At 42.1% G+C, this 23,715-nt stretch overlaps 1 long non-coding RNA gene across 1 annotated transcript in view; it reads right to left on the minus strand.

The window, feature by feature from the left end:
* Positions 1-8,750: 8,750 nt before the first annotated feature.
* The window catches only part of LOC140708077 (uncharacterized), a 50,355-nt gene continuing 35,390 nt past the window's right edge, over positions 8,751-23,715 (minus strand). Inside the window, exons 3-4 of the long non-coding RNA XR_013537579.1 lie at positions 18,902-18,971; positions 8,751-15,500 (exon numbers count right to left, since the gene is read on the minus strand). This is a non-coding gene — a long non-coding RNA (uncharacterized LOC140708077). The remainder of the gene's footprint in view (positions 15,501-18,901; positions 18,972-23,715) is intronic.

Below are 23,715 nucleotides of genomic sequence, written 5' to 3' on the forward strand. Positions count from 1 at the left end.
AAGTCTGCAACATCCCAGTATCTGACATTTCAGGGCCAAACCCTGAGACCATGGAATGGATCCTTGTGATGTCCAGAGGCAGAGCAGGCAAAGGTTGGGATGGTAGTGAGCACAACATAAATGCAGACATATTTTTTATGCTGAACCTTCCTGCGAGTTAGGAATAGGTGGCTTTAAAGTCACCTTGTCCATAAAAGTTAAATGTTCTTCTCCTCCAGCATTGGTCACTCTCAAAATTATGCAGCTAATGCAAAAATGAGTGGAAAGGTCTGCACTTTCCTTGGGCCAGAACATCACAGAGCCAATGTAGTTGGCTGCAGCGGTTGGCGTCATTCCTTCTAGGGCTTGCATCCCACAAACTAAAAGATTTTCCAGACTTTACAGTGATTCTTGGACTTCTGGAAAGATCACTGCCAGCTCACAGGTGGGTGAGGTCTAGGCTCTTGTGCCATTCCTGCCAGTGTTTGTGCACTAAGAGTTTGTGCTGTTTCTCAATTCCGTGCCTTGCTCCAGCATGACACAATGGACCAAATGCATGTACCCACTGGCATTCTCCCCTCTTCTGAGCTTTTAGTGCCTCAACATTTTCCGACAAACACAAGACACGGACAAACAGTTCAATACCTAACCAATGAACCCTGTTTGAAGATGGAAGGTTCAAAGCCATCCGACCCACAAAATGCAGCCTATCTCCTCCTCTCACATTGGCCAGCATAAGGTTTGTCCCCCTGCCTAGAGACCCGAGGAAGCACAGCATTTACCCAAGACTTCAGCTGGCACACAGAGATTTAGTGCAGTCCTAAAATAGTCATGCCTCGAACAAGGATTAGAGCATAATGTAGCCCACTTCAGCAAACTGGCCTTGTCCTGTCGTTAGGCACAGTGAAGCAGCTCTCAGGTGAGGCAGCTCTCAGACAGCTGGGGATAAGAGTAGTAGCATCCTAACTGTTCATCTGAATCTCTGGCTGTTCTGCTTTGTCTGAGAACAGGGTTCTGTACGCCACCCAATGACTGAAATCCAGCACTAATTCGCAACTACAGTAGGCCCATTGAATCAATGGAAATTATAAAGGAATTGACTTACCAAATGCTTACTGATGCAATGGGTCTATTCTAGTTGTGACCAATTACTAAATTGTGCCCTCCTAGCATGCTTTCTCCTCTCTGATGGAGGGCTTTATCTCATTCAGATGCTGACATATGATTCCAATGTCAGTGTATCTGAATTTGCATGGATTAAGAAGCTGGCTGGATAGTTTAGTAAATTAGCTGCAAACACAGAGGTCAGGAATTCGATTCACAGTTGTGCCTCTCAGAAGAAGAGCCAACCTGTGCTACTCTGGGAAAGTGACACAATCCCAGAGTGCCATCAGAAGAAGGTAACGGTGAGATACTACAGAGTAATTGATACCTAGGAAACCCTGGCAAGGATTATCATAAGTTGGAATCAACTTGATAGAACATAGTGAAATTAATTATAGACTGGAAAATTCATACTCCCAGTTCTTTGCCTTACACAACAAATTATCTTGGACCAGCCCTGCCATCTGCAAACCTTGTAAGACTCAGTATGTCATATAAGCTATTCTCTCTCTCTAAAGTTCTAGGGAAGTGTTTGATGGAAAGAAGCAAGCAGCTGCTGTTATTTACAAACAGCCAGAAAGACTATGGGTGGGCTTCAAAAAGCAGCTGGAAAAGCCAAGCATGTCTTTGACCAGCAGCTTATCCAGAGAAACCAAACCGAGATGTAGAGGATTTAGAACCATTGGGGTTCTTTGTCCCTCGAAGATTCAAAAAATGACCTTGTTCCACTCTGCATGAAACTCCCTGAGCACTGAGGACAGGTTCATGGCTGATCTTACTTCTGGCTAGAGTTGTGTTCCTGTGTTGTGAAAAGAAATAAATATTAAAATGCATACAGACCCACGTCTCTCCTTGTGCTGGAGACCAGCTGCATGGAACAGATGTGTGGTAGCATGGTTGGAAAAAGTTTGTGTTTCTGGCAAATCTTTTTTCCCTGTATGCACAAAAGATCTTTTATGTCTTGACAGCTCTGGGAAGCAGAAACTTAAGAGGGAAAAGGAAGAAGGGGGGAAGGTGTTTACAGGTGTGTGGGATTGTTGTAGTGTCTTGTCTCCTGGGAGGGAGGAAGGGAAGGAGACCTTGACGTCATGAACAGAGGTTCTGCAACAGTTTCTAATAATCCATTCACCGGAAGAAGGGGGGAAGCAATGAAGGAAGAGATCTGAGAATCCTCAAGGGGACCAGCCTGGAGTGAAAGAAAGGGAGAGAAAGCAGGGATGTCTGAGCGTATCTGTATAAAAGAGAAACTACAAACCACAGGAGGCTGTTGATTGGATTGTTCTGGCAGTGGAGATTGTAACGGACTAGCCCTCGGGGATGAGCTCCTGGCTGTGAAAACCATGTGGAATTGGGGTCATCTGAATAAATGACACATGGGAGACAAAAGATAAGTCTGGAAATAAGGGATGGTGGTTGGTAGTTGCAAACATCCCAAGAGTCCTGAGCACATGATCAGATGCCAGCCCTAGCCCCATCAGGGTTAATACAGAATCATTTTGATGAGAGAGAAACCTTGGCACCCAAAATGACACTGCCAAGATCATCTCTTATTATTGTATATTTTTGGATGTTACACTGCTGTTTTTTAAAATTCCCTTTGGATCTCTCATTCAAAGAGAGTCTCTCTCTCTCTCTCTCTCTCTCTCTCTCTCTCACACACACACACACACACACACACACACACACACACACACACACACAGAGAGAGAGAGAGAGAGAGAGAGAGAGTAAATGAAGACCTGCTCTAATCTCTCTCTCCAGATTTCGGAGCTTTCAGAGTAGGGCCCTTCACATGCATTGTGTTTGTATCCTCTGGGCTGCCTTTGCCATAGGCTGCTTTCATGGCTAGAAAGAAAGACAGTGAGCAAATAGACAGCAGACATGGCCACTTCCCAGAGTTACTCCTGCTTCTCTTTACTTTCTCTGTCTTAACTTACTCCTTTGGTGCAAGAGATTGGGTAAGGAAACCAGCAGCAACCACCAGGAGGGAGAGCAGTATGGCAAGGGGATCATAGACATGAGTCTGCTGTGAGGCAGTGGTCCTCAGTTAGGGCCCAACTAGGCTAACACTTGATGCCAGGAGCAATCCTTGTTCCTGATGTTCACTGACCCAAGTGGTTCTCTCACTCTGTCACATCTTATGTGCCTCCACTTGCCCTGTCAAAGAACTGGAGTCCCTCTGTGATAGAAACAAAAAGGCCTGGTTCTTCAGAGAAGGATATGTATATTTAACAGGCATTCTGTTATGGATTTCCTTTTTTCACACACACTATTATATTTATCATTTATGGTGATTTGGTGGGTAGTGTCAACTGGGGGTTAGGAGAGATAGTGAGCATCCCAAGTTACTTCAAACATCAAAAATGAATAATTATCAATGGCAGGTGAGACACATGCCAGAGGCGACGGGGACTGGGTGATAATAAATTCTTTGTAATCATTATGAAAATCCTGTGTCTTCCCTTGATTCTGTCTGTATTCCCTCAGTGGGGCCTGTATTACTGGTTGAAAACCATCAGCCTATACCACATGTTGTTGCTGTGTGACTTAGTTGATATAGGAACAAACATAACAGACATAATTAGCATCCGTCTGTTAGCCTGGTCAGACCAAAAGAGACAGGGGAGTATGCCAGCAGTGAAAAAGGAAGTAGGTGTTTTGAAACAAAAAACAAATGGATGAGGCTCAAAGTCATGCTGCTTCTCAGCCAGCTTGTTAAGAGCCCATCAGGCTGCTGACATCTTCAGGCCAATTCCTTGACTGAAATTCCCTTCTGCACACTGATTCTTTGGCTGTGGTGGGAATCATCATGTGCTCTCCCAGTCATTGACCATTCACCATCTGGTGACACATTTTACAGAGCGAGACGGTTATGATTTCAGGGCTGGCTGGAGAAAGAGGTCTGAGGAACCAAAAAATGGCTCCATTGTCTAAGGAATATCTCAAGGGTGAGTTCAGCCAAGACTGACGCCTGGCTGACACATTTTCCCCTTCTTCATCTCCAAGATTGTGAGGCCTGGACATTGTATGTTTCTGTGTCAAACTGGGGACCATGCATATCTCCCATGAGATAAACACATTGTTAGAAATTAGGTAGCATAGAGGACACTGTTAGAGGCAGAATGGTTCAGCTGAATCCTGGGTCAGCATTTCCTTCGTTCTTTTGAGTAACAGTGCCATATGCCCATGAACAATCCAAGAAATGTTGAATGTCTGAGGGAGAAAATCTTTTCTTCTTCTCTCTTTGAGGGACAACTTCTGGGAGTTGATCTCTCCAGGGAAATGAATCTTAATATTGCTGTTGTATTCACTTAAGTGTTAGCAAAATCACTGCTCTCTTTTTTTTTAGCCTTAAGGAAGGTGTGTGAAGGCCATGCACATTGTTTTCAAGGAGAAGCATGATCTCAAAATTCTACAGGAAGTGTGATTCTCTTTAAAAACATTTCTGTATGCGTTGCTTACATTAAAAATGGAATTTCTCACAAGTACTGCTGAATTTTCTGCTGTAGCAGCAAAATCCCATTTTTTGTGACTTATAAACATCATGTTTTTAAGTAGAATCCCACTTCTTGGAGAATTCTGGATGCATACAGTATGTATTCCTCCTTACACCGTAGCTGCCTCACTCTGCCTAATGACAGACCTGGTCTTAATTCCCATGGACCACTAGTTTGTACCAGAGTGCAATTAGTGGAATTCAGGGTTCTAGTAAAAAACACAAGATTGTAAGAGCCTGAAGTCAACCTGTTTGCCTTCTGCTTTATATAGTGTCTTTGGTTGTGCGAAAACCTGCTAAACAAGTAGAAGTGTATCCCCTGACCTCATCTCTGTCTGAATGCTTTTGTTATCTTAGTTCCATGTGGGCTGTCGTTAATAAGAACAACAATAAGAATCACAGTCAGGTTAGATCATGATACAGTATTTTGTTTTATCCCAATCAAAGTGGCATAGCCAAGCACCTTATTTTGGCATAAGAAGCAGAAAATCTAGAAAGCTTCCCTTCACATCCCTGGCAGTAAAATAAAAATACAAGATGATACAAATGACAAGAAATTAAGGAATCATTCTCTATCTTCTCTTGACTCCTCAAATCTGCTGCCTGGGCAAGCTGTCTCATTTTGCCTTAAAAAAGGGACAGTCCACCCCACATCACATTTGAGCAGAGTTATCACAGTTGCTTTTTGGACTACATCTCCCAGAATCCCCATTTAGCCATGCTGGTGGGATGCTTTTGGGAGCTGCCATCCAAAAATACAACTTTTCTAAACTCTGCTTGTGAAATGCACAGTAGTGTTGATGTCCTTGTGAACCTACTTTTTAAAAAATAGTAACATACCATTGAATGTTGGACCTTCTTAGAGCACAAGGAAGAGACCCGACCGAGAGGACAGCTCCCCCCTTCCCTGCTTTTAATGATCTTCTGTGGGCTAGGCAAGTGGCAGTGCTGATGACAGCTCTAATTTACAGTATTTCCCAGCCTGCCTCCCCATTCTCCAGGGGACCATGCAAGCCACTTGGATCTGGGCTGAGAGTCTCAGTTACAGACAGCCCTACCCCTGGTGAGCTCAAATCTGCTCTAGCTAAGCGGCTTGATGTTAGGAATGAGCAGATTCCCTGAGGCAATTGCTAATTAGCTGCTCTTGAACAATTGATGAGCTGTTAATTGCTGCTCATCTCAGGGAGAAATCTGGAGGTTTATTGCAAGGCTTTCTGTAAAGACCCAGCAAGTGTGCCATGCCTCCAGTGAACATCAGGCTTCCAGTCACTGCAGGACACCTGCATCCTCTGCATGCAAACTTCAGCTTTCCCAACAACTTTTGAAGAAAGGAGGTGCACTGGAACCAGGGCTTGCAGGGTTGAAGCACTACTACACTAAAGCAAGTTGCAACTAGAGTAGATCCATTTGAATCAATGGAACGTATGGAGGGGTTGATTCACCTGATTCCCACTGATACAGTGGGCTTACTCTAGTGCAACATACTAAAGTTAAACAATAGGATTTCAGCTAGATAGATTTCCCATCTCTAATAAGAACCACTCTTTCCAATTTGATGCATACGAATATACCATGTTAATTAATGTGAAGGCTTTCATGGCCGGGATCTAATGGTTGTTGTGGGGTTTTTGGGCTCTTTGGCCATGTTATGAAGGTTGTTCTTCCTAGCGTTTCGCCAGTCTCTGTGGCCGGCATCTTCAGAGGACAGCTTCAGAGGAGAGCATAGAGAATGTCATGACCCAGGCTCCATGTTGATTAAATCTAAAAAATCAATGCCTTCAGGAATAAACACATTACCCACAAGCAAAATGCGGAACCTGTTTCATGGTAATGACAGCTGGTCCAAGCACTGAAGAAAATGCTCTCTGGGTCTCCCAGACATAGGAGGGCAGTAGGACTGTGTGGCAGGAACATTAATGGCTTGGAAGCTACCAGGTTAAATTCCCCACCTCCGTAGGACTGGCTATCACACTGTGAAACAGAGATTATTGTTTCAGACAACTGATGCTGGACAATATGGTGGGTGTAGCAGCTCCCTCTCAGCCTAACCATAAACCTCCAAGCTAAACAAGGTTTAGTAGAGTATGTTATTCCATAATCATTGTCAAAGTAAAATTAATGTCCACTTTGATTGATTTCTATTGGTGCGGATCTTGCCCTTTCCTTCATACCAGAGCACTTGACAGAAAGTCCACAAAGGTGGCTTTCCAGACCCATCTGTCCAGGCCAGAACTGGTATCACAGTTGGGAACCTGAGAGCATGAGATCTGGCAGCTGCCTAAGGGTGATAGACATGGATGTTGACCCTAATGGTAGTCATATAGACTATGAGATTTAAGCTACATGTTATTGAGCCTCTAAAGCCTCTCTCTATTCACTGTTGTCTTGTTCTAAATGCCCCCCCGGCAGGTCCCTGACCCAGATATCAGTTACATATTTGCAGTGATGCTGTGATCAATAAGCAGTTCCCTTCACTTCAGGGAAGCGCCCTGCAAAGGTTTTGAACTACAGCCCTCACAATCGTTTACTGTTGGCCATGTTAGCTAGGGTTTTGGAGAAATGAGAATAAAAACATCTGGAGGCAATGGTGGCTGTGTGGTCAGGTCAGAGGGTGGGTCTGTGACATTTTCAATTGAGGTGCCCCCTGGCCTGGTTCACAAGCTCACCACATCTGGAGAGCCAAAGATTCACCAGCTCTGTTGTACATATGTAAGAACAGAGGTACAGGCAGCAAAATATACCTCAGTTGTCCTGTCAGAGTTCGTGTTTTGACACCTATGATGCATCTTTAGGAGGCCACCACTGTATTGCATGATGTGGGTGATAAGTGGGTTTATCTTAAATTTCATCTTACATCTATTTGAATGTCTAGCAACCAATGTTCTTTAGATTAAGGAAAGGGGAAAGGCTACTGCGGATACGTAAGGAAAGATTTGAAATGATGGTAGGCAAACAAATGATAGGCATTTGTGAGATGAGTGAAAACGAGCACAGTTAGTATTATCCATGCAAATTAGCACTCTTTGGGTGGGATATTTCTGCCACAGGAGCCAGCTGGAGGTTGCACCCTAGCATTTCATTTGCTTGTCAGTTCCACTGCTGTGTGAGGTTCAAAAGGCTCGACAGCCTTTGAGGAGGCTTTGTCCTTAGTACGACCTTGTGTGGCAAGGTTTTACTTTACAAAGGGCAAAACGCTGAGGCTAAATAGAGGCTGCACAGTTAGATCTTAGGCTGACCTCGATGTGAGCCCAGGCTTTGTGGCTGCAAATTTCACAATGCCTTCCAGAAATGCCAATTTTTTTGTACTGAGTTGTTCTGTAAAGTGCCATTCTAGGCAGCCTAGGAAACAAAGCAATTGGACCTGTGCTGACTTAGGACTTCAGAAGGCAGTGATGGCGCTGACTCAGGACAAAGGGAACTCACTCACTATCAGCTTCTACAGATGCACACACTTGACCAAAGCAGCCTCCGAGGCTGAATTGGCTGCTTCCTGCTCCATGCCGATTGTCACTGGGAGCTTTGATTCTGTTTAATGAGGCTGAAGGACTGCTTAGGAAGGGCTCTCAATGAATTCACGTCAACTGGATTTCATTTTCAAACCAAAGCTGATGGAAACGGTTGCTTATTCAGCAGAGTTTGCCCTCCCCAAAACATCATTTTTGCAACCAAGCATCAAATGGATAGCATTTTTCTTACTAAAATTTGCTTTGCGTGGCAGAGATAATCAGCTCCACAACCCTTCCCCCTTTCCTAAAACAGTCTTAAATGGATGCAGAAGGGGTAGGCTGTTACTTGACGGAATGCATGAAGAAAGCAGCTGGACAGGGCCTAAGTATGTGAATGGATGGCAGGAAATGGTCCTGTTTAAAATAAAATAGGATTATCTGGAGCAGTGGCTATTATCAATGGTGCAGTGGTGAATTTGGAAGTACAGACTCTCATTATGGCAATTACCATAGTCCCCCCCTCCCCCATACTGAGAGTCCAAACATGCAGGCAGCTAGATAGGTCTTTATCAACAAATGAGAAACAGATCCTTTTTCAAAGTTAGTACTTCTTAGTTGCCCATCCTAAACCAACACATTCTGTTCTAGCTACTGGATGGAATCCTCTTGTCAGGGCTGCATGGCCATAAATGATGATGATGTCATCAGCTGTGGACATTAATTTTTAACTTAGTTTTCTACCTGTCCTTTCCCAGTTCTGTGTCTCCCTGGGGTTCTCTTTTAACATAGGGAAGCCTTGAGGCAATTCAGGACAGGAGAGAGGACATTTTAAATTAATGTCTGCGGCTAATATCATCAGCCTTTATAACTGTGGAGTTGTCCATGAAAATTTCAGCTAATGTATGGATTGCAGCTAAGCTTAGATGGAAGAGGGAGGCTTGGGAACGGGGTGGTGGATGATGTCTTAGTCCCTTTTACTCAAAAGGTACTACAGCTTGGCTCCCATGAGCCCTCGCTCCGTTAGACCACCGGCTATCGAATTGTATCAGATGAAACCATTTATTAATGGACTGGTCATCCATGTAGGTACAACATATTCTTCCTACCCCCTAGATAACTGCCCAGGTCTACGAGAGTCCCTTGAGCACACATTATTTTACTGCTATCATTTGTGGTGGGGGCAGGGCAGGCAAGATAAGGCAATAAAAGAGAGACTCCCTTGCTGAGTAATTATTTTTGGAAGGCAGTGGCAGTCATGGAAGGTGGACTTCACTGAAGTCCTTCTAACTCACACCCACCCCACATTTGTGCAATTGCCCTCTCTAGACCTGTGTATTGTGAAAATAATAGCAGGCAACGTCTCTTTTGGTGAAGCTGTTGAATGCGTAAGAGTAAAACAATACTTACAGCTGTTTAAGGCCCAAACTAAATGTATCATGCCAAAGGACACTAATGTGGGCCTTCCTGATCCACTTTTGTGAGTCACTATTAGACTGGGAGCAAAGAAGTGCATGTTCTGTTCTCCACAGAGCTGTTGTTTTCAGGTCAGAGTGAGGAGCTGAACCATGTATGTCTCCTTGAGTTCACTGGAGGAATGATAAGATACAGTACTACAGTGGGGTCTCTACTTAAGAACGTCTCTACTTAAGAACAATCCAACTTAAGAACAGCTCCATTTGCTAAATTTTGCTTCTACTTGAGAACAGAAATCCAAGATAAGAACAGGAAAAAAAAACCTTTCCTGCTCTTTTTTTAACCTTAGGTCATCTTAGGTTAAAAAAAATCTCCCCCTAGTGGTAGAGTACGTATTAACCAGCTTTGCATTAGTTCCTATGGGAACTAATGCTTCAATGTACGAACGCACCTCTACATAACAAAAAAACAGCCAGAACGGATTAATTGGTTTTCAGTCCATTCCTATGGGAAATCTTGCTTCAACTTAAGAACGTTTCAACTTAAGAATACCATTCCAAAACGGATTAAGTTCTTAAGTAGAGGTTCCACTGTATTGCGATTAATGAAGCTACTCTGAGAAAGACAGGCCATAGGAAGCTGTGAATTTGAATAAATGAATGGGAAGGGAATGCTTAATCCATCCTTCTTCCATCATCGTCCCCTCTTCTTCATCAAAATTCGTTCCTTCAGATAGTATTTATTTATTTATTTATTTATTTATTTATTTATTTATTTATTTATTTATTTATTTATTTATTTATTTAATTTATACCCCGCCTATCTGGTCTACTCGACCACTGTAGGCGGCTTCCAGTATAGGATAAAACAATAAAACACAAGAACATTACATAATCATTTGATACAGTTACAATAAAATAGAGTGAGAATAAAATAAGAAGGAATAGAAAAGAAATCAGGTATTGACTGGAGGGAAGGCCTGGATGTAAATAGTAGGTCTTATTTAGGTACCAAGATATAAAGGAAGCATACAGCTGGTTGCATATAACATCCGTTTTGAACCGTGATTGGTGGTAGGGATATGACTATATGCTTCATAAGCAGCACGTGAAACGTAGAGAGAAGCAAGGGTAGCAAAAGAATCAGGACCAGAGACAGAGGCATTCCAACCCAATTAGCAAGGAAAATACTGCAAGATGGAAAACCAGGATGGAGAAATTAAAGTACCCTATGCAAGAAGGTAAACAAAAATCAGTTAGCATTATTGATCCATTAGGAACAAACAAACACAAACAATGTATGTACTGTAAAGTAACTGTGATATAACGACTTTATGTGGACCAGCTAAAGCTTGCAAATGTTACAATTTGCATTTCAAATGAAAAAGATAAGATTCGTTTGAATTGTGGGGTTGGAGAAGAGTATAATAAATACCACGGGCCACCAGAAAAAAACAATGAAGTGTTTTTAAACATTACATTAAATCAAGCCTGCATTTGCTCTAGATCACAACACTGAGGCTGTTGTACTTTTGGGTATATTGGGAGAAGAGAAGATTAGCTGGAAGAGACAACAATGCTGTGGAAGTTGAAGGCAGCAGGAAAAGAAGAAGACCAAATATGACATGGATTGACTCATTAAAGCAAGCCACAATCTTTAGTTGATAAAAGTTAAGCAGGGCTGTTAATAAAAGGCCATTCTGGAGCTCACAAATTCATAGGAGTGCCATGCAACCTGATGGCATCTAACAACAACTAAGGTTACCTGAGAGGCAGTGTTGGGCTGTGGATAGAGTATTAGACTAGGATTCAGGTTCAAATGTGCCTTTGGCCTCGAAAAGTCATCGGGGAATGATAATGATAACCCACTCCATGAACACCTCACATACCTTGAAAAATGTACTAGTCACCATAAGTCAGAAGCGACATGATGTCACATCAGAAAAGCTTCCTTGCTGCTTTGTGACATTTTAGTTGACTCAAGGTAACTAAAGTGGCTACTTTATTAGTAGTATCTAAGCCATTCCATTATGTGTTTTAATATTATTTTATTAAGAATTACTTTTAGTTATCAAGCATTTTTGTAGAAGGCACGGAGAAGAGAGAACATGACACTGGAACGAATAAACGAATATGCAGTGACCGTTACGGACAACGTTGTTGCCTTCTCATTATTGATGGCAGGCGTTGGTTTTTTTAAAAAATAACCCCCCAAAAAATCAACAAATAGCTTTGTTATTTGTCGCTTCATGGGGGCAACTTTGTGCTTCGTGAGTCGTCAAATTTTGACGACTCACGCGGGACTCGCCAAAATGGTGAGTCATCCCCATCTTTAGTTACGTGCTGTCAAGTTGGAACCGACTTATTAAAAGAGCTTTTAATAAAAGAGCTTATCTTAAAAGAGCTTTTAATGTAAGTGAGGCCATGGTCACTCTAGGGAAATATTCCTCAGTTTTAATGATACTTTCCATACCTTTGTACTGAATCGTGGTCACGTGGTATATATACATGGATGAACATCCCAATGTGTTTTAATGTTATTGATTCATTTTCTCCTACTTGAGTCATTATGGCTAGCTACATTGTGGTACCAATTTATTTTCTCTCTTGTTTTCTTGGGTATTGCAGCCCCTTACTTTAATTTAAAAAAAACGTTTATCGATATTTGAGGTAGGGGTTCCTATTCAGTAACATTTCTTGTTGACCCAGCACCTTTGGAAGAACTTTATTGCACTCAGTGGACCCAGCACCCTCATGCAGGGCTGTGTCGTTTGCCAGACAGTAGGTGGAGTGATGGAACACCTACCAATCTACTGGCATACCTGGCTGTTGACATCCGTTTGCCTACATATCAACATACTGGCCACATTTTTTTTAAATTATAGCATAGGAGCTGCACAGCAGTAATTGTGGCCACCTTCCCCAGTGACGGCTTTGGAAAAGAATTGATAGGGTCATGTTATACCACTCAGGAATATATCAAAACACTATTGGAACAAAATAACACAAGTTTTCAGTGAGAGGTAAATAAACTGCAGTTATGTCACTGGCTGGGTAATAGATTTGATAACAGCCATGCGTCATGTAACTGGGAATTTCTACAATGATCTAACAGGGGTATAACTAGGAAATATTTGCCTTGTGTGATTACACCCTGATAAATTTAAGGAGTAGTTTTACCATTTGCATTCCTCCCCTGAGTTTCCATGGCCAAGTGGGAGTTTGAGCTCTGGTTTACAGAATCCACCCTTTCACTCCATCTATTACATTATACTGAGTATTCCAAGGTCTAAAGTCAGGGTCCCTAATTATTAGGGCCTAAATTAAAACAAAAACTCCCATAAAAACTGGATTTATTTTAGTCAGTTCAATTTCCCTGTGTTTTAGGATATTTTTAATTGAACAGGGAGCTGCTTAAAATGTATATAGCTTGAGCCTCAGTATATTTTAATCTATCCTGGTAGCACTCTATATTTCCCTGCATTGCCCAAAATGGTGCCACCTGTGCCATTGCCATTCTCTTTGCCCCTCCTTAAACTTTTATCATCCTGGCTCCTAAGGCCACAATATCAGGCTTTTTAGGAATGCAAAAGGATAAATCTATTTGCCCTGCCCCAACTGGGCTTACAATGGAATTTCCAACAGATGACGACTTGCAGAAACAAAGATAACGTTTGAATTCGGACTCTGTTTGGGAATTTGGTATATTTTAGAAGATCCATTCCAGGATGGGGGAAGAGCCTCCACCAGGCAAAGCCATGGCCTCTGAGCCAAGAAGCGTTCCATTGTATTTCTCTGCTGGGAGTCTAGGGCAGCTCAGACGTCTTGTTCTGAGTGGAGCAAGCAGGCCAAGGCTAACAAGAGAGACCCTTCTTCCTCAACCCTTTCGAGTCCATTGCCCAAAGACAATGGCATCCAAAGTCTACCCCAGGGAAAATTTATGGCATGAAATTTGCAAACTCTGGAGAATTTGAAGTGCTTGTCACTGAATGACCTCAGAGATCTTGTCAGCTATAAAGACAGCCATTGATTATCTCCTCCTATCCTGCTAAGTGAATCTTTCCAGTCACTGTAAGCTTCATGCTTAGTTTGGCTGGGTGGGACGGAGGCAGCTTGATGATGAAAATGTTTCAAAACAGCCATAATTTTTATTTTTCATAAGGAGAGCAGTCAGATCTCTAAAGGAGCATTGAGTTGGACCCCTTGATACCAACTGACAATGAGGACGTCCTCAAATAACAGGGTGAAGAACACTGACTCAAGATTGGAAGGCATTACATATTACATGGCAGGATGCTGAAACATTCAAATAAGATTGAATGAACTGGAGAATCCTTGCTACTCGATATGCGACATAACATGGAAGTGGATCATCATCATCATACTTTTAAGACCATGCTAAGAGTCACAGGTGCCTATGTGAGAAAGATGCTTTACTTTGCCCCTTCATTTTGGTAATGGAGAGATAAAAGTGACTATACTAAAGTGAAGAGCAATTAGAGTAAGCCCATTTGAACAAATATAACTTATGGAGGAGCTGGTTCACCAAATCCCCATTGATTAATGAGTTTACTCAAGTGCAATTTACAGTACTACACAACTGAATTTTGTCCATTACATTATTCATTACTCCAGAGAACAGCTAGCAATATCATTTATAACTAATTACTTCTAATCTCTGTAGTAGATATAACCACTATCATATCTTCCATCAGGGCATACATTTGTGCAGCAGGGCAATTGCAGCTTGGTGAGATAAATGGACAGTTTGCTGTGAGAGAGATGACAGAGAAATGTTTGTGTAGCTGGACCTTTGTTTCCCCAACACATGCCTATAAGCCTCGTTTCAAGAGGTGTGGACTGGCTACTTCCATTGTGAATCCCAATTCACCCATTGCAAGACTCCAGTTAATGCGGCTGATGATAAGATGTACTCCTTACTGTACCTAAAAGTTCATCTGTAGGGCAGAATGAAATTCTGGATAAGAAAAGGAAGGCCAACACAAGTGGGTGATGTTAAGGACCTTCAGGCCTCTCAGGAGAACAGCAGAAATGAAAGAATATTTTGGCAGATGAATAAGACATGGCTTGAAGAATATATGGATGAAACCAAAATATAGCAAAGTGTGGCTCATTCTCAGGGCGAGACCAAGGCATTTTGTTGTATGAGTCAAAAGAAGAGTGTCTCCTCCCTTCCCGTAAATTCAGGTACATAAACTAATCAGATTGAAAGTTGGATTTTGCTTTGGTGATAGAACAGTGTATTCTAGCATTTGAGTGCCACAGATTGAGTAGGCTCAGTGGACCTCGCATGGCACACACACAGCTCTGCCCTCTTTCTTTAACACCACATCCAGCATGGTCACCTGATCCATTTGTCTCATTCTGCCTAATGGGAAGGCCAGCTCTGCAATATCTAAAGATTATTTTCTTTATCAAAAGTTCTATTATTTTCTAGACTTAAGGCATAATCAAGGCTGATCATGTTTCCCCAGGACTTTACAGTGCACACACATGCTTTCCAACCTTATCATTTTGGTGACCAACTTTGAAGTGTACACACCTTTATCATATGAAATATTTTGCTTCTGCAACTAGTATCCATCTTTACATGAGCAGAAAAGGAACCACAGATGTATTCTTCTCACTGTGTAAGATATTTGTTTTGAGTACTTTCAACAAGAAAAGAGAGTTAGTATGACCCTACTGCAAATTAAGCAAAACTGAGCAGGTAAGTCTTTAGCATAAATAAAGCAAATTGAGCAAAATGAGGATGGCTGTTGCTTTATTACACGGTCTTTTGAAGACTAGATATATCAGTTTTTCTTTAAAAAAACAATACTCAGTTTTGTGATTACTTTGTGCATGCTTTACTTCTCGTAGAGAAGGAACATCAGTTTGTTTGTTTTTGTTGTTGTTGTTGTTGTTTTGCAGAGATAGTCTACAGAGATTCTGGCAAGAGGAAAAGCACTCCTGGTATACTCTTGCACCTTCACTCTTGGCTGAAGGTAAACAATCTCGCAGAGCTTGACAATTGCTTGTTGTCTTGTAAAGCTAAGATAGCTTAAATAAATGAGAATGAAGAATTTAGTGATTATCGTTTAGCTCCCTACTCTAAATACAAGTATATATAATCAAAACAAAACCTGTTAGAATATTTCAAGTTTTTGGTAATGCTACCAACCCTGATGTAGCTAAGGTCCATTATTCTGCTCAATTATAGGACCGGCCCTGCTTGAGATGCATGTTTCATGTCACTGATAGGCTACGTCTGCATGGAAGACAATGCAGGGCTTGAAGTACTGTTTTCTTCTCAGCCAATATAGCTGTTCTGATGTTCCCAGGAGGAGGAGATCCCTGGTGACGCACTGAGGAGCTAAACCCTTCCCAAGTGCAAACAGAGAGAGCATTCACCCTTAGCCTCCTCCACCCCCACCTCTCTCCATTCTCAAGAGTGGCTTCAGCAGTCGGCAGCATCTTTTGTTCAGCATCAGTTAAAAATAGCTTCCTGGCAGTGGTGGTGTGTGGGGTTTGAATCATTCCTATTCATGAGGCCTGCTGCGATTCAAACTGTCACTTGCAATGCAATTACATGACACTGTTAATTTAAGAATGCAAGCAGCATAGCAGGAAAGCTGATAGTAGTCATGGTGAGAGACAGCTAGGCACAACAGAACAACAGTTAGCATCTGTCCTGATGCTGGTGTTGGTGGGTTTTTGTTTTGTTTTGTAATGATGGTTGGAACTTATCCTGAGCCATGAGGGATAGGGGTGGAGGTGCTATCAAGGCTGGAAATCCAGATGGTGTAGGCCACTAACCATTACTTGTGATCTACCAAGCTAAATGCATGCTTTGAATATTACTGAGTGCTTGACAGCAGTGCTTGGGAATATCACGTTTTTTGGGTGACAACTCCCAAAAGGCTGAGGATTTTGAGCATTGTGGTCTGCTTGATTGTAGTTTTGTGAAATAATGATCAGGGATTAAAACAACTAGAAGAATAAACAATTATTACTATTTTTCTAGTTGATCAAGCTACTGATGGAGAATCTGGCAGTGGCCTGAGCAGGAGGTGAGGAGGTCACAAGAGTTGTATTATATATCCTTTAAAGAACCCAGATTAGCATTTGGACTTCTCTTCCTGATCACTCCATGACCTAAGTTAGGTTGAGTGAAGATATGTTCATTCCTCACGTTCACAATCTCAGTGACTATTGAGAACACCACTGCAAACACATGTCTTCATTGACAGTCACTTATTGAAGTACAGTGGTGTCTCGCTTAGCGAGCGCACCGTATAACGACGAATCCGTATAGCGATCCCCTTTTTCGGGATCGCTATACGGAGCACCCAATCGCCGCACCTTGCATTGCGACGATTGGGGAGTCCGGCCGTCATTTTGGAGCCGCGTTCGGCGGCTCCAAAATGGGCGCCGGATGACCCGAAATGGCCCCGTGCTGTGTTTTCGCGCCCTCGGCAAGCGAGGGGAGGGCGCGAAAACGCAGCGCGGGGCCATTTCGGGTCCGTTTTGAAGCCGCAAAACAGCTGTTTTGCTGCTTCAAAACGGCCGCGGGCAACCCGAAATGGCCCCGTGCTGCGTTTTCGCGCCCTCCCCTCGCTTGCCAAGGGCGCGAAAACGCCGCGCGGGGCCATTTCGGGTTGCCCGCGGCCGTTTTGAAGCCTGTTTTGCGGCTTCAAAACGACCCGAAATGGCCCCGCGCGGCGTTTTCGCGCCCTCGGCAAGCGAGGGGAGGGCGCGAAAATGGCTGCCCGGGGCCAGGAAACATCTCTAAGTGGGAAGTTTAGGGCCGATTTGGAACGCATTAAATGAAGTTTAATGCGTTCCAATGGCTTTTTACTTCCCGCTTAGCGAAGATTTCATATAGCGAAGGTTAATCCGGAACGGATTAACCTCGCTATATGGGGCACCACTGTATCTTGGGACAGAGAGCAGCCTTTTCTAGCTTAAGAAAAGTGAAAGGTCCAGGATTGTCCTGGCCTTTGAGGAGGTGACACAACCTCCGCCGATCCCCTTCATGTAGAAGTGGGCAACCGATAGGCCACAGGCCATATGTAGCCCTCCCATGGACTCTTCTGCAACCACCAGCTCCCTTCCACATTTTAAAATGGTCATTTTTGAACAAAATTGTTGTGTTCAGAAAATCTTCTTGTGTCTTCTAGGGAATGTGGGGGAAAACTGCTGCCTTGTTTTGAGGTCCCTTGCTGCCTGGTATACACTCAAAAGATTTTTTAAGTGTTTAAAGAATGCAAAGGGTCATTTCATTCCCATATGTTTTCAGTTTAACTCATCTGTCAGTTAACTGGAACCCACTTTAACAATGTTTACAATTCATAATTATTGCAGTGATTTCTTTTTAATGCAAATTCGCTTCTTTGGCCACATCTCTCTTCCTTTTAACTCTTCTTTCAGAGATAGTTCAGGCTTGATTAGATCTAGGACTCACTTGTTCATCTTTCTGGAGGTCCAGGGTGTCCGCAAAGCTTTCCTCCAGCACCACATTCCAAACAAATCAGTTGTTTCCTGTCAGCTTTCTTGTGTAGTTCTTCAGTAATCAGGATTTTTTTCTTAATGTTAAACTGCAATTATGCTTTGGCACTTCATTCACATTTACTAAAAGTCATTTCAAGTCATTGCTGCTTTCTGCCCGTAAGATGGTGTTACCTGTATATCTTAATTTATTGATTAGTAATGAGTAATTCCTAAGTCCTGCTACTATGGTGAAGCTCCATTTTACAACTTCAGTAACACACTGTGCATATTAGAAAAGTACCGATGCTATTGGTCTGATAGAGATAATTTTTCTCTCTCCCTCTGCAGAGCAGAAATGCATTTAGAGCTGCAGTTCTAAAGAGTAAACCCCATTGCTCACTATGGAATTAACTCCAGAGTAAAGGCGACTAAGATCACACCATGAATATCCATCCTAACATACACTGAAATGATTGCCTCTAAGGCATAAGTGAGACAGTCTTTGGCACTCCACATGGTTTAGACTTCGATTCCCTAGCACAGCCAGTGGACTCCCACAAGAAATTGTGGGAGCCAAAAGATAAAACATTTGGAAGGCCACTGTTTCCCCACCCATGATTTGATCAAAGCTCTTTACTAATGATCCTGGGGAGTTGTAATTCTAAAAAGTAATTGCTCCAGGTTCTTATTAAGCCATTTATGAAGCCCTTCTCTTTCTGTCTGTAGTAATATCTGAAACACATCCACTGGGAATTTGAGAAGCAGCCTATTCCCAGGCTCTGGACTTTGTGTGTTTTTTGCCAAGGCTTGGGCCCATCTAGCCCCTTCCCTGATGGTCTTGTGCCAGGAGGCAAAGCCATTTTTATTTAAACAGGTTTTGGGGGCCATATGTGGGCAAGTGAGAGGTTAGCCATTTATTCTGTGAGTTGTTTTTCCCCCAAAATTTTTTTTTGAAATTATGTTTAACCTACCTATTTAAATGTTGATTTCCAGAGGGGTAGCCATGCTAGTCTATTACAGCAAAACGAAAGAAGCAGCATTCTGTAGAAACATGAAGGCTAACATTTTTAATATGGCATACGCTTTTGTGGACGATAGTCTAGTTCAACAGATACATTTTCACAGCTGTTTTGTGTCTTACTGTTACCATGCCATTTGATGGAAAGGTAGGAGAAAGAAGCCTACAAATGTGTGTGTATGTGTGTGTACAGATACAAGCACACATACACACACATACATATAATCCAAACTTCCAGTTTTAATCAGAAAGCTCAGAACAGGATTAAATCTGCAGAATTCATCTGGACATTCATTTTTCATACGATCTGCTATTCGTAATTGCAGAAGGAGGCAATGCAATCCATTTTGGATTCTGTCATTGGTCCCTTATTGCTCCTGTTTAGTGTTCCACTTCTGCAAGATTTATATCACCCCCACTTCTTTTAAAAGCAGACAGGGGGTAGCGACAAGTGACAGGGACAACAATTTATGTATGAACTATATAAATTACATGGCTGTTCTTACTCTCCCTGTTGTAGTTAAGGGAGAACACAGAGGGAAATGTTCTGCTGAGGCATTGTCTGCCTGAATGCCATGTGACAAGACCCTTCTTGCTCTGGCACTTGAATGAGGTGATGAGACAGAGAATAAAGAAACAAATCAAACATAGAACAGACACTTTCCTTTTCTTTGATGTAGGGCCTACTTCACACTAGCTGTTAAACACTAACACACTTCTTCATAAGATTGCTAGCATTCCTGGTCAACAGTTAAAAGTTGCAGTTCACCTGGTGGAAGATTCTTTTTCTTAACCATGTTTTCCAAGTTGAACCTCTGAAATTAGAAATAAGCACTGCCAAGTTTCACGGTACTTACTCCCATATAGCTATGCATTGAAATACAGACATGTCTGCAAACTTAATTGTGAAAGTAAATCGTTTGGTTCCTTTTTTTGTTTAGATGTCCATTTTGAATGACTCCATTTTAAGGTAGCTTTTTTTAACCAGAATGTTTGTTCCATTTAGTATAAATAACAGAAAAGCAGATTTTATGTGTATCTCTAGGCATACGATGGTACAGCATAAATAGACAATACACAGGTTTGGCCATGGACTCTGAGGAATGGCTGTGGTAATTGTCTTGGGATAAGAAAAATGCATGCTGAAATTTTCATTCTTGTTGATTTAGGATGTCTTGAGACGACAAGACATTTCAGAAGGAATTTTCAGGTTCTACAAGATCCTTTGGATCCAACATGAGAAAAAGAAGAATGAAATATTGTTACTTAGCAACCTGTAACTAGAGTAGGCCCAATGAATCAATGGAACCTACAGAAGACTCACCCAATCCCCATGGATTCAATCTAGTTGCAACTTAATTTGCTAAGCAACAGGATTTCAGCCATTGTGTGCTTTTTCGTTAGAGGTTGCAGCAATTTGGCAAAATGTCTCTGTTTAAAACACAGACATTTTGCAAAGGTAAAATGAGCTTGCAAACATAAAACATGCACACAAGAACACAGAGCAAGCATAGTATGACTGTTTGATCAATCAACCCATTTGATGCTTCAAATTATTAATAATCCATGCAACCAGGCAGCAGCTGTTGTAATATTGCACAATTTACACAGAAATTATTCTTGCAAATATGAAAACTCTAGTCCAACAGAATGACCAACAGAAATTATCTCACCCTTTAATAGAAGAGGAGAGAAATGCAGTTTCTCAATTTCATACGTGAGAACAAGAGAAGCGAAAACTTACTTCCCTAGGGCTGTTCTATTGTGTTTCTACATTTTAAAATTTACCACTTCCTACTGTTTATTTGACCTGCCTCTCTTTGAGCTCTTACTTACCTTAATTGCTTGTGTATACTGTAAATAAAATAAAATAAAAAAAGAGGATGCACCCGGAATGTTATGCTAGTTTGAAGTCATATATTGTCCACTGAACTATAAACTCTGAAATGACTGAGGTCTTCCTCTTTTTCTTTTTTTAAAAGACTTTTTCAGTCCTCTCTCTATATATCCCTTGTGCAATGAGAGATTTTTTTTTTGGCAGAGAAGACCAGCAATCACAACATTCATTGTCTGCTCAGCTCTCTTTTCATTCAGTAATCAAAAAACGGATAAATATTAATGGAAAGTACTTATAACTCTTTTAAACAAAGCAATCCAGGCTCAAAAATATGGGTGAAGACCCATGGCGCTTTTGTACACAGAGCAAATAATACTTTTTTTTCTTCAGCTCAGGCAGTAAAATATCGTGATTCCACCCTCTCAACCTAGTACTGTTTCATAGCGACATGTTGAAGCTAAGCTATATTACCTTCTTTCCCTTTTTGCTTACCCAGCTCATCTGTAGACCTTCTTTTGAGATATAATTCTCCATAAGCAGCACAGAATTTAGGCAGGGCTTCTTGTAACAAAATTCCAGAACAAATACTGTATACTGTATCATATTTTATTGCAGAAAACCTGGGTCTCATGCTGTGTCCTGTTCAATTCTTGGTTGTTTCACTTAAAGACTAGGAACGTGTCTCAGTTTAGCAGACTGTATTTCTTGCCCATTTTGCTCCAATTAGCTTGTTGTAACGTGGACATACACAATAGATCCACTCTGGCCATGTTCCATGTGCCAGTCTTCCATGAATTCCAAATAGGGTAGCCACATGTTCTCTTTTGGGGACAGCAGTCCTCCATCTAAAGGGCAGCCAGGAGATTATCCTATTTTTAGGGTGTACTCCATTTGGAAAGCTATTGAGTCCAAGTCTTATTTAAGGAAAAAGGACAAAAAAGAAGGATGCTAAAATTGTCCATTTACTGTGAGGTCCTGAACAGCAGACTCGACAGCCATGTAGGTCACTTGGTTGCTAATTTCCCCATTCTAATGTGATGCATTATAATTCTGTTTACCTTATAAAAAGCATTTCTAACTTCGAGTCAGTACATATAAATTAGCATATACAATTCTATGCAAATCAACATCGCCTTCTATCCTCTGTTTCAGAATGTATCCTTAAGTGGCTGCTTGAACTCCCATTAACACTCTTCTTTTACAGAGACATCCAACATGCCTTGTGATCCCCAGGTAGCTTCTGAGGGAGGGAGGGAGGGAGGGAGGGAGGCCTAAGCCATGTGGTGGAAAACAAGACAATGCAAAGAAGGGCCTCCACATCTGGATAATGTCCTGCTTTCCTCTCTCCTTTCTTTTAATGCCACTTCCAGATCCCTATCGTCATTTAACAAAGTTGCCTCCTCCACAGACCTGGCCTGCGGTCTAAATTTTGCTGTGTTCAAGCCCGGTTCTGCTCTGAGGAAGCCCATAATGGCCGGTAATTGCTTGCCGACAATAGTACGGAGGCCAAAAATTGGAAAGCCAAATTGCAGGTGTCTGCCCTCCTCGTCACATCACACCCTCTTTAGGCTCCCTCCACCCACCCACACTCTTCTCCATTTCAGGGTTCTCCCACTCCATTATCTCCTCTCTCCATTCAGCTGCTAATCGCTCTCCCATTCAAAGAGCTGTTTCTCATTTAGGAGCAATTATTGTGTGCATCTGAGCCCCTATTATAGCTCTCCCTGGGCCTTGGTGAACCGAACTGGGAATGGCGCATTGCTGCACAGGCTTCTTGGACAGAGCCCTGTTTGTGCACTTGATAAAAAGACTGAACACAGTGGAAGGTTTGAGGAATTATTTCCTAATACATTTTTTAAAAAATGTCGATCAGAATTATCAGGAGCTCCACTCAGCTGCCTTATTGACAAACCTGTCTTTGTCAGCTGCAAGGCAACAACAGGTATGCATGATTTTGCTGAAGCAATGGATAGGAAGTGCTGGTGGATCATCTAGATCCATGGTTGTCAGGTCAGCAATGTTGCATTATTTGAGATATCAGGGCCAAAGCTTGCATTGCCTGGGAACTTTGGGTGAGCCCCTTGTGATGCTCTAGGAGGAGAATGATTGCAAAATGGTGCATGTTTACTGCAGAGAGACAATGCAGAGATTCAGCGATGAATCTGAAGCCAAGGGTGAATTCCAACAGCAGCTGGGCAATATGCAAGGTCATGAAAAAGTCAAGGGTGCTTTTAAACAATTCCAAATTGTTTGTATTGAGGGCATGTGAATTGGCCACATCCTATTCCTTGAGTTTTTCTTGTCCAAAGCCTGAGACCTATGGAATGGGACACCAAACCTGAGTCTCAGCGTAAAAGTCAAGGACCTGGCAATTCTAGTTTAGTTCAGGCTCATGAACAAAGCAAAATGCAGCTTCAATACTTGGCAAAGTTTCTTTATACAACAGTTCCTAGAATTCCCCCAATCATGATGTATTGTCCTTCCATTATCTGGGGCCATGTTACCTTGGGGTTTTGGGGAATTGTAGGGGGGGGGGAGGAAATGGCTCTTTCAAATTCTAGTATGGCATCTCCAACAGGCTACTGTGGGGAGTCCTACTACTGGTAGACAAATGAAGGGCCTGAATGTCCAGTCAAAGACTCAATATGAGAAGCAAGGTCAGAAGACAGAATACTAGAGGACTGGTCCAGATAATCAGAGAATTAAAACTACAGGACTGAGAATGGATACATGTACAGTTTGTGCCTAAAACAGAAGGGTTTCAAACCTGAACCTTTAGAGCTCCACCCTGAACAAAACTGAAGGATATCTGTATCACATGGGGAACTGTCTAGTTATGAGGAGTTTGTTGTTAATTAATGTCATGGGACGTGGTGGCTCTGCGGGTTAAACCGCAGAAGCCTCTGTGCTGCAAGGTCAGAAGACCAGCA

This window comes from Pogona vitticeps, chromosome 6 (assembly GCF_051106095.1).
Source record: "Pogona vitticeps strain Pit_001003342236 chromosome 6, PviZW2.1, whole genome shotgun sequence".
Lineage (NCBI taxonomy): Eukaryota > Metazoa > Chordata > Lepidosauria > Squamata > Agamidae > Pogona > Pogona vitticeps.